The sequence below is a fragment of the Telopea speciosissima genome, chromosome 8, assembly GCF_018873765.1.
Source record: "Telopea speciosissima isolate NSW1024214 ecotype Mountain lineage chromosome 8, Tspe_v1, whole genome shotgun sequence".
NCBI lineage: Eukaryota > Viridiplantae > Streptophyta > Magnoliopsida > Proteales > Proteaceae > Telopea > Telopea speciosissima.
In genome coordinates, this window is record NC_057923.1 from 52,647,479 (window position 1) to 52,659,637 (window position 12,159).

Genomic DNA, 12,159 nt, shown 5'->3' on the forward strand with positions numbered 1-12,159 from the left:
CGCGAGCTTCCTTAATTCCCACAAAAATGCTGCCATCTCCGTCATGAAATTGGTTCCCACACCCTGAAAGGATACAAAGCATCGAGAAACAGTGCCACAATGGTTTCGAAAAATTCCTCCCGCACCCAAAGAACCTGGATTTCCCAAAGATGACCCGTCGATGTTTAATTTCCACCATCCTAAGGGTGGTTGACCCCACCACACCTCTAAGATCGTTTTTGCTGGTGACCCCGTAGTTTCCTAGCTAAGATCAGATCACTAACTGATTTGACCTTAACACCATCAATGCGGCAGCAATCGGCGACCTCATTGAAACACAACTTTACCACTTGAGATGATGATTTTCGCAAATTTTCAAACCTCTGCCTGTTGTGCTCCATCCAAATCTGATGACAGGTAATAACAAGAAGACTTCTCCATACATTAGAAAATAGAACCACCTTTGATTTTCTACGCCACCAAGAGAAGAGAAGCTCAATAGTTGAAAAACCGCACCAATTACAAAAAGACAACCAAACACAAAAAGTCACTTGGGCATATTCCTGGTAACTTCGGCCGTCAAAGGTAGACGAGAACTTGATAGAACTAATTTGGTCTTCTTCCCACTTCGGTTATTGAAAGAAAACACCAGACCCCACAACGGTTTTTTGAAACAAAGGAAGGACTCACTTGACCCACAAGCACTCTAGAATTTTATTAATGATCAGATAAGAAAAAAGTACAAAAGTGACTTGCGACCTTGCCCTGAACCCAAATTCAATGAGCACTCCATTCTCTCAATCTCATTAATTACAATTACTTGAAACCTCAAACACTTAAGCTAATTTTGTCCTCAATAAGTAATTGCCTAACATGCTTCGGTAAATAGGCATTCAACATTTCAACCAATTACAAGTTTATATAATATTATATTATTTTTTTTAATTTAAAAATTAAGTTTTTTAAAAGTGTCATTTTTCGTTATAAAAATGGCAAACACATTTAAAATGTTTCCTATTTTTTGGGGAATTTTTTTCACATAATTGAGATCAATTCGAAAACAGCAACAAACGGTTTTTTTTGTTTGTTTGGAGACAGGAGGGGTATCCGACTACTAAATCCTCCCGTACATGACCCCCGTACCACGAATCTCAAGCGGGTGGCTCCAAGAAATTATGTAGCGGCGAAGGTTTGATCACGAGACCTTGCTTCCTGAGGCGGAGTCTCATGTCCCCTCCAAACCAGCTGCGCTAACCGCTTGGAGTTGCAAAAAACGGTTTTTACTAACCATGGTTCCAGTGAACGAGGTGTAATTTGCATGATTGGAATAGATTCAATGTAATTTAGATATAAAAAGAGAAAAAAATAATATTGTCACACTTGTGACTTGTGAACCTATCACATCAGGCTTCATATAGACATAAAAAAAGGAACAACTGTGCAATAGCTTTTCTAACTCCTTACGGGATGTAGGGCGGTTGTGTTCACACACACGATTATGTATGAAACCAAACCCATATGTAAGTAAGTGTTTGTTAAAGATAAAATTATTTAAATTCATTAGATAAGAACGAAAATTAGAAGATAAGTAGGTTTTAAATTTGTTTTACATTCATTATTTTCTATTTTAATAGGATTTACTTAATCTAATCCCCAAACTTAATTAGTTCTCATGCCACTTTAGAATAAAATAAAATAAAACTTTCAAAATTGCCCCATCCTCATTTAACTGTCTTAAAAACTATGAATCCGATGTAGGAGTAGAAGTAGAAATCAAAGCTGTTATTATCCCCTAAAAAAATAAGAACAAAGCTATAGCATTGAATCCAAAAAGAAGTACATCTTAATTGTTGGAATAGAAAACAATAGAAACATGAGTTCGACTACGCCTCTCCCTTTGGGGCCACCTGCTTGAGAGGAAACTCCCTGGTAAACATGGGGTCCCAGTATCACCCGGCTCATGGTGTTGAGGGGTCGGGCAAGAGTCCTGGAGGATTTAGTCGGTCAGATACCTCTTGTTCCAAAAAAAAGAAAAAGAAAAACAATTAAAAAAAAAGACGATGGTTCAGCCACCATCCTAAGGTTCACCAACCCCTCCTAGGGTTTTGGTATGTTCTAAAAGACTAAAATACCCTCCCAATTACTTATTCCCACCATACAGTGAATGGGATCTCATTCACAATTGGTGGAAGGAAACTCGGTCAGAAAAAAAAAAAAAAAAAAAAAAAACAAAAGTGAGAGAAACAATAAAAAAAAAAAACAAAAACAAAAACAAAAACAGGTAGAGAAAATTGTGCATCCCTTCCCTCCTATTTTTCCCATCGTGGTTTAAAAGTTTAAAAGTTTAAAACAGAATTTTGGTGCAATTTTGAAAGTTTACTTTTATTTTATTCTTGCATGGGATGAGTATTAACTAACTTTGGGTCTGAGTAAATTTTTTCAAAATGGAAAGTAGTGGGTGTAAAACAAATTTGGAATCCACTTATCTTGTAATTTCGATTCTTATAAAGCCGATCTTGGATGATATTATCTATTTGTCAAACCAGTGTGAATCATGTAGTATTTCTTATATTCCAAAGGAGCAAAACAGCTCTATTGACTCCCTGACAAGGAAGGCACTGTCGATAACGTGTGCGACAATTTGACCAATTTTCGATCCATGAATTGTGGACATGTGTTCTAGTCCATCCATGGGTTCTCCACATTGATGTCAATAAAGTGCACTTTTCTACCCAAATTTTTTTTTGATGACTTGATCATTTTGGCCTTTTGTATAACTGGTAAATTCCTGTGTTGTGTAATTTTTTATTTTAATAAACCATCTCAATCGTATGACCTACTGGGCCGTACATGTTTTTCCTTTTCAGCTATCCATTTTTCAACAATCTCAATCAGATTTTTTTATTTTTTCAAAATTTTTTCAAAAAATTATAATGACAAGGTGTACATGAGAATGACTTATATAAATATAGGGAGAGAGATAGACACATCGTCTATGTGAGGTAAGCTAACGGGCAACACCAATGGGATGTGATACAGAGTGCTAACTTACGATACAGGGCACGGTTGGAGTAGTGTCCAATCTTTTCCCATAAACTTATCTTGATGTTCCATCCTTTCTATGCTAGCTGGGTAGATTTCTCTAATCAAGCCAACCATTGGATTAGATGTGCACCCTACCTATAGATTAGCTAGAATGACTTTTCTATACAAATGATGGGATTTGTATATTTATATATATATATATATATATATGTTCTTAGTGAACACATGCATCATTCCATGACAAATTAATAAAATACCATGATCTCATGTTCCATGTTGTAATATATACATCATCCATGCCACCCCTTAATTAGACCCCTTTTTTCATACTTAATTGTACTTCATATATGTTCTTTATTTATTTTTTTAATCATAATTAGTTTGTGAACATAGTAGGATATATATTCCATAGTTTTGCAAGTTCAAGGTGCACTTTTTATTCAAAATAACCAATAAATAAATACATTTAAATTCCATGCATAACTTCATGAATGTGCTTGCTATTATCTTAAATTTTTTTCATGCATTATCCTATATTATATGATAGTTATTAGCTAACTAAAATGTTGGTTTGTTGTGTAAGGAGCCCTCCCTAAGTTTAAGAGGAGAATATTTTTCTTCGTTTTTTTTATGAGTAATTTACATGCACTTCCCCTCGTGTTTGAACCATTTATAGAACACCTCCCTCCCCGTTATTTGAACATTTACATGGACTTCCCCTGGACTGTTGTGGGGCTTACAAGTAAGCCTTGTCCATTAAATTGAAACCGTTATTTGAAGTTACACATTCATAAATGGGCATCTTACCCTTCATTAATGTTACAAAACCCAAATCCATCTCCTCAATCATTGTTCCAACCTCATCTTCCTCCATCTTTTTCACCTCTTTCTTCTTTAGCATTCTGCAAACCTCCACTGTCCTCTCCGGCAATCTGCGAGAGTGGAGCTCCACTCTCCACCTCCACTCCGACGATCTTTGAGATGCAAATTTGACCATGATCAACACCAACGGCTCTTCTGCTGCTCTAATATCTCCAATCCAGCAAAATGTGTTAGAAAAATAACAAAATGGACATAAGTATAAGAATTATCTGTTTTGTATGACAAATTATATTGTCACCAAAATATCCTCGTAGAAACCGGAGAAGGGATTGAAAGCACCAATATCATACTATTGTATCACTTGAATCATCAAACCTGTACTTTGAGTTGAGTCGTACTAATGTATTTTCCTTAAAGTATTTGAATGGCCCGAATATCTGCTAACCGAGTTGACCTTACGTTCTCACCTCCAAGATAAAACAACTTCAATCACAAATGGCAGCACCCCAAGTGTGATTACAATACGGAGTATCCGAAGGTAAAACTCACTAGTTCATTGACATTACTCACTATGATAGAGAGAAAAACTGTTTCAAAACCATGTTAGAGAAATGGCAAGATCTCCCCTCTTTATATAGGAGAAGAAGAGATATCTAAGAGATGTCTCCAAAAGTTATGCCCTATACATGTGTCTTTTCCTACAAGTCATGTTTGTTAGCCATTCAAACAAGACTTCCAATAGGCACACCCTTTGGCTATTTAGGTGTCTATTAGGAAAAGACTCAACCCTCTAACATACTTTTTATAAAATAAAATAATATTTTGAATCTATAATTTTAAAATAATTTAAAATTCCAACAAAATGCGAGCTGCTTGAAATAACATGTTATTGTTGTCCGTTTAAAAATCTCATACGACTCTGTTGCTGCTCTATTATAAGACAACAATATTCTGCTGCTGCTCTAATATCTCCAATCTGATGAAATGCAACTCAAATTCGTGAAAACAGGGATCCCCAAGAGTTTGATTCTTAAAAAATAGACATTTCAAATGAATCTTCCCATGTTAACGTAAATTAGTATCCGAAATTCATTGATTAGCAAAACGGTTCATCAAAATGAGAAATCAAACAGAATGATTCATTAGCATCCGAAATTGATTGATTGACATCCGAAATTGATTGATTAGCAAAACGGTTCTCACTAGTAAAACTGGTTTCATCCATTTTATGGGTTGTAGATTAGTAACTTGGAAGCGGTTGTTAGTTTTTCTAAGCAAGCAATAATCCAAACTAAAAAATCTCAAAGCTTGATTCATCGAATCATCCAATGCATGAACAACTCAACTACAACTCATAAGCAAGCATTAGAACCATCAAGATAGAATGAGAGAGATTGTTCGAAGAGAGGGAAAGGGTGCAGAGGGTTGGGGGCGGGTGAGGTTGTAGGAGGAAGAAGAAGAAAAAGAAAAAGAATGAGCACTGAGAGGGGAAGGGTGAGTCGGTGCTATCAAGAACTTTTCTTATGAATTATTCATACAATTACTTTCCGTTGGCAACAGTTTCAAACACAATCAAGAGTGCATCCACTCCTCTTCTCAACAACAAAACACAATAGGGAAAGGAGTTTACCGAATGTACTCAACCATTCTGAACACAAGCATTTCTATGCAAGAGGGATATCCATAGTACTAGTAATTTTACGTGGTTCGACAGAGTGTCTACATCCACAGAGTGCCCTCACTGTGCAGCCCTCATTGGGCTAAACTCACTAACTCCTCATTGGAATACCCTCACTAGGATTTACAGATTGCCTCACACTGAGGTCTCATTAGATGCCTATGTCTTTAACTCCTCAGACAACAGAGCAACTCAAAAACAATAAAAAAAATGGTTTATAGCATACTCATCAATTCACTCATGTCACTGTGTAATTCATCAAACAATAAGCATGCACACTTTGTAACACTTCACTAACACCGTCAGTCTTTTATGGGTACGGATGTAATTGTTCAAACAACGGGGGGTGTTCTATGAATGGTTCAAACACGAGGGGAGCTGCATGAAATTTGCTCTTTTTTGTTGTTTATTGTTTATTTCATTTATTAATTGGATAATTGTAATATAAATCAAAGGTGGCCCCAGCTGGGATGTCCACCTCATTTTTGTATTTAATGATCTCTAGTTTTCTTTATATCTCTAAGGGGAAATATCATCCCCCTCCCCTCTAAGTATGCATAATATCAAATCCCTTCCCCAAGTTTTGAATAATGATAATGCCCTCCCCTATTTTCAATAGTAGGGGAGGGCATTATCATTATTCAAAACTTGGGGGAGGGGTTTGATATTATGGATACTTAGAGGGGAGGGGGATGATATTTTCCCCATCCCCCCACCACAAAAATAAAAATAGAATAGAAAAAAAATACATAGAGAGAGATCCACAACAAAAACAACAGTCTTTCTCTATAGTCGAATTAAGCTGGAAGAGAAATTTGAAGAGAATACAAGGACAAAGCCAGACATCTGGACTAACCCGAGAGAACCTAATCGACTGAGAGGACTGATCAAAGGACCACACCCCTACTAACCCCTTATACAAACAGTCACTAGCTTTTTCTTTTCTTTTCTTTTCTTTTTTTTTTTTGCTAAAGGTCAGCAAAGTATATATTAAGAAAAATAAATGAAGATACAAAAAGACTAGAGAACTACAATACAAAAAACACAGGGATCTGACCTTTCACCTTCAACATGGCCATCAACAAAAGGCAAATCTTGGAAAAACTAAGAACACAACGACATTTCCTCACAAAGAGAAATCCTCAAATCCCCAAAAACCAAAAGATACAATTGTGAAAATCTGTAGTAGGAACGGCCCTGCACTTCCCAATAGCCAGTTTGGGCAATGAAATTAGGAGTGGTATGCCATAAACTTGAGAGTTTTGATTTCGCTGCCTGGTTTGCTAAAGCATCAGCAACAACATTTGCTTTCCGGTAACAATGGGTGATACGCCATTGAATAGAATCAAGGAAAGAAGTGATTGACCACCACGTCTACAGAAAACACCAGGGAATCTTGCGAGATAGAATAGAGGCAACCACAGCCGTCGAATCGCTATCAATCCAATTATTAATGTTTAGATCACGAGCTTCCTTAATTCCCACAAAAATGCTGCCATCTCCGTCATGAAATTGGTTCCCACACCCTGAAAAGATGCAAAGCATCGAGAAACAGTGCCACAATGGTTCCGAAAAATTCCTCCCGCACCCGAGGAACATTGATTTCCCAAAGATGACCCGTCGATGTTTAATTTCCACCACCCTAGGAGTGGTTGACCCCACCACACCTCTAAGATTGTTTTTGCTGGTGACCCCGTAGTTTCCTAGCTAAGATCAGATCACTAACTGATTTGACCTTAACACCATCAATGCGGTAGCAATCGATGACCTTATTGAAACGCAACTTTACCACTTGAGATGGAGATTTTCACAAATTTTCAAACCTCTGCCTGTAGTGCTCCATCCAAATCTGATGACAGGTAAAAACAAGAAGACTTCTCCATAAATTGGAAATTAGAAACACCTTTGATTTTCTACGCCACCAAGAGAAGAGAAGCTCAATAGTGAGAAAGCTGCACCAACTACAAAAAGACAACCAAACACAAAAAATCACTTGGGCATATTCCTGGTAACTTCGGCCGTCAAAGGAAGACGAGAACTTGATAGAACTAATTTGGCCTTCTTCCCACTTCGGTTATTGAAAGAAAACACCAGACCCCACAACGGTTTTTTGAAACAAATGAAGGACTCACTTGACCCACACGCACTCTAGAATTTTATTAATGATAAGATATGAAAAAAGTACAAAATTGACTTGCGACCTTGCCCTGAACCCAAATTCAATGAGCACTCCACTGTCTCAATCTCATTACAATTACTTGAAACCTCAAACACTTAAGCTAATTTTGTCCTCAATAAGTAATTGCCTAACATGCTTCGGTAAATAGGCATTCAACCAATTACAAGTTTATATAATATTATATTATTTTTTTTTAATTTAAAAATTAAGTTTTTTAAAAGTGTCATTTTTCGTTATAAAAATGGCAAACACATTTAAAATGTTTCCTATTTTTTGGGGAATTTTTTCCATATAGTTGTGATCAATTCGAAAACAGCAAAAAACTGTTTTTAAAAGCATTTTGACTTACTTTACATGATTGGAATAGATTCTATGTAATTTAGATATAAAAAAGAGAGAAAAAAATATTCTCACACTTGTGACTTGTGAACCTATCACTTCAGGCTTAAGATAGACAATTTTTTTTGTTTGATAACCAGAATTTATTACTGAGGGAACAAAGTTCCTTTATTGAGGTTGTTTGGTTCTCTCACTCATTCAGGGAGGCTAACGCTGTAGCGGACTCTCTGGCTTCTATTGGGGCTCCTTCTCAGGGTTCTTTGTTTTAGGATTCGTCTCCTCCCCAGTTCATTAACTGTGCAATAGCTTTTCTAACTCCTTACTAGATGTAGGATGGTTGTGTTCACACACACGATTATGTATAAAACCAAACCCATATGTAAGTAAATGTTTATTAAAGGTAAAATTACTTAGATTCACTAAATAAGAACGAAAATTATAAGATAAGTAGGTTTCAAATTTGTTTTACATCCATTACTTTCTATTTTAAAAGGATTTACTTAATCTAATCCCCAAAGTTAGTTAGTTCTCATGCCACGTTAGAATAAAATAAAAGAAAACTTTCAAAATTACCTCCATCCTCATTTAACTGTTTTAAAAACTATGAATCCGATGTAGGAGTAGAAGTAGAAAACAATAGAAACATGAGTTCGACTACACCTCCCCCCTTGGGGCCACCTGCCTGAGAGGAAACTCTCTTGTGAACATGGGAGCTCAGTATCTCTCGGCTCGTGGTGTTGCGGGGTCGCGCAAGAGCCTTGGAGGATTAGTCGGTCAGATACCTCCTGTTCCAAAAAAAAAAGAAAAAAAGAAAAAAAAAAAAGACGATGGTTCACCCACCATCCTAGGGTTTTGGTATGTTCTAAAATACCATCCCAATACTTATTCCCATCCTACAGTGAATGGGATCTCATTCAAAGTTGGTGGAAGGAAATTCGGTCAAAAATAAAAAACAAAAGTGAGAGAAACAATAAAAAAAAAATAAATAAATAAATAAAAACAGATAGAGAAAATTGTGCGTCCCTTCCCTCCTATTTTTCTCGTTGTGGTTTAAAAGTTTAAAACAGAATTTTTTGTGCAATTTTGGAAGTTTACTTTTATTTTATTCTTGCGTGGCATGAGTATTAACTAACTTTGGGGATTGAGTAAATCTTTTCAAAATGAAAAGTAGTGGGTGTAAAACACATTTGGAATCCACTTATCTTGTAATTTCGATTCTTATAAAACTGATCTTGGATGATATTATCTATTTGTCAAACTTGTATGAATCATGTAGTTTTTCTTATATTCCAAGAGAGCAAAACAGCTCTATTGACTTCTTGACAAGGAAAGCACTGTCGGTAACGTGTGCGATAATTTGGCCAATTTTTGATCCATGAATTGTGGACATGTGTTCTAGTCCATCCATGAGTTCTCCATGTTGATGTCAATAAAGTGCACTTTTCTACCCAAAAAAACTTTTGACGGCTTCATCGTTTTGGCCTTTTGTACAACCTGGTAGATTCCTATGCTGTGTAATTTTTAATTTTAATAAATCATCTCAATTGTATGACCTATAGGGCCGTACATGTTTTCCCTTCTCAACTATACATTTCTCAATAATCTCAATCAGATTTTTTTTATTTTTTTCAAAAAATTATATTGACAAGGTGTACATGAGAATGAGTTATATAAATTTAGTCTATGTGAGGTAAGCTAGCGAGCGACACCAATGGAGTGTGATACAGGGTGCTAACTTACGATACATGGCACGGGTGGAGTAGTGTCCAATCTTTTCCGATAAACTTATCTTGATGTTCCATCCTTTCTATGCTAGCTGGATAGATTTCTCTAATCAAGCCAACCATTGGATTAGATGTGCACCCAACCTATAGATTAGCTATATGTCAAGTTTTTTGAGATATTTTCATTGTACAGTCCACAATTTTAGGACCTTTTTACCCTTATAATATCAAATTAAGTTTTATTGCCCATGAGGTGATCTTTTTCCCTTTAGACAAAATAGAAAAAGGGAGAATCTTATTGGACTGGAACATCCGTAATTTATTAGATATGAACATTCATGAAACCAAACAAGGAAAAACCCATTTTAAAGGCCTATATTGATAAATTTATCAAAATAGAATGATGTGACAATGCCAACCATTGCCATGCATTCTTATGTGTCAATGTCTATGTATGTCTACGGTGCCCTAACCACTATTTTTCTTAGTTTTATCACTTGACAAATTTTGTTTAGATTAAAATTTTATTTCAGAGAAAAGACAATGAGATTTACCGGTTGACCGCAAAATTTAACTCCCCATCTATCACATGACTGATAATTGAGCCATGTTGATAAGATTATCAAAAACAAAGCAAGTTGGAAGGTTTTGCAAATAAGTCATTAACATGTGAACCAAAAAGGAATCCAGTGAAGAAAAATTATGATCAAAATCAATTTTTTATTTTTTAGGGTTGGTTTCTTATTGTTAAGAAAGGAAAAAGAGAACTTTGTTGTTTGAGAATGACTACCCACCCACAATAAAAGGTTTCCAAACCGCGTTGACTACTTGACTAGCTAGTTTTGTTTTGTTATCACCATGGATTGCGCTTGATGGAATTGCTCACTGATTGCAAAGTTGATATTCTCAGTTTCTTTTTAAGTGTTTGCAAGTTGCAACCTAAAAGATAAAACAAACCTAACAGAAACCCTAGAAAAGCAAATGGAACAATCATATGGAGCTTCTCAGTCCTACATAATGTGTCGCCTAATAATTCTTTATTGTGGGCCTTTAACTAGTGAGGATAGAATGTGTTCCCACTTGAAATAGATAGCGTATATAGGACGGAAAATTATCACGTCAATTTACCTGCCCGTCAATTTTCTCAGTTCCCTCTAATAGAGTGAGGTGGATCCTACTCCGGATAGTGTGTTCAGGCAGGGGGTAGGGTGGTCATTTTCATCTTCCTATTAGATGGAATTAAGGAAATTGAGGGGCAGGCAAATTGAGGGGATAAAGATCCTACAATATTAAGCTTCCATCTTAAAACCAATTAGTTCATAGTGGGGTGACCTCTTGTGGCTCTTATACTACTTGATAGTCGAAACACCTACAGTTGATGTGAGATTACCTCAATCCACACACACACAGATGCTTTCTCCAACCCATGCATGGGTTTATAAGGTTTTTTTGTTTTTTTGGGGTAAGTGTAGGTTCATAAGATGACCTAACTCAATAATTAATGAGGTTACGTAATATAATATGAACCCATACCGGAAAAGAAAGATTGTTTGGTGGTTGATTACTACCACCCATTAGTGAAATGCTACTTTTATATATTAATTTCAGTTAACCCCACATATGAGATGATGATAAAAAAGCAACTTTGATAATTTTAGTGATTTATTGATTGATTGCTCCATCATAATTAATCCACCTATTTCTTTTGGTGAATATAATTAATCCACCTATTAATTCATTATTATAAATACAAAATAATGAACCTTAGTGGAATTTTATTTTGTTATGATCCTGTTTTTCTTGTGACGTGGTTGAATTTTATGGTGTTTGAGTGGGTCCATGCGAAAGAGGTCGATCTGATATTTTTTTAGTTCACACGTTAAATTATGATATGCATGAGTTAAAAGTTTCATAAAATAACAAGAATGTCATTTAACTATAATGGAATCTAATGACACTTTTTTAATTATGCAACTTTGAATTAGACTTGAAGGGACTTTCCTTGCTTGTTATGATTTAAAAATTGACTAGTGAGATAGGCAAAGTCTTCCATCAGAACATCATAATAGATAAGCCAATCTACAACTTCTTGACAATCTGTCCAGACTTCTACATGCGCCCACCCTTTCTCTTGCTTTCCCAATTGCCCTTGGTATAGTCCTCGAAGCTTTTCTTGAGAGATCCCTACAAAAATCCCCCACAAACTATGATTGACATAACAGTATGGTGGCACCTCCATTAGATTCATAGCTACCACCAAGAAGTATGTGAGATGTAATATAATTAGGCCAAAGGTTATGTGCATAGTCAAACATGTGCATGGTCGACCACATAACCATGTGATGGAGTCCAACGAGCATCGAAATGACCAAAACCCTCCCCTTATTTGAAGA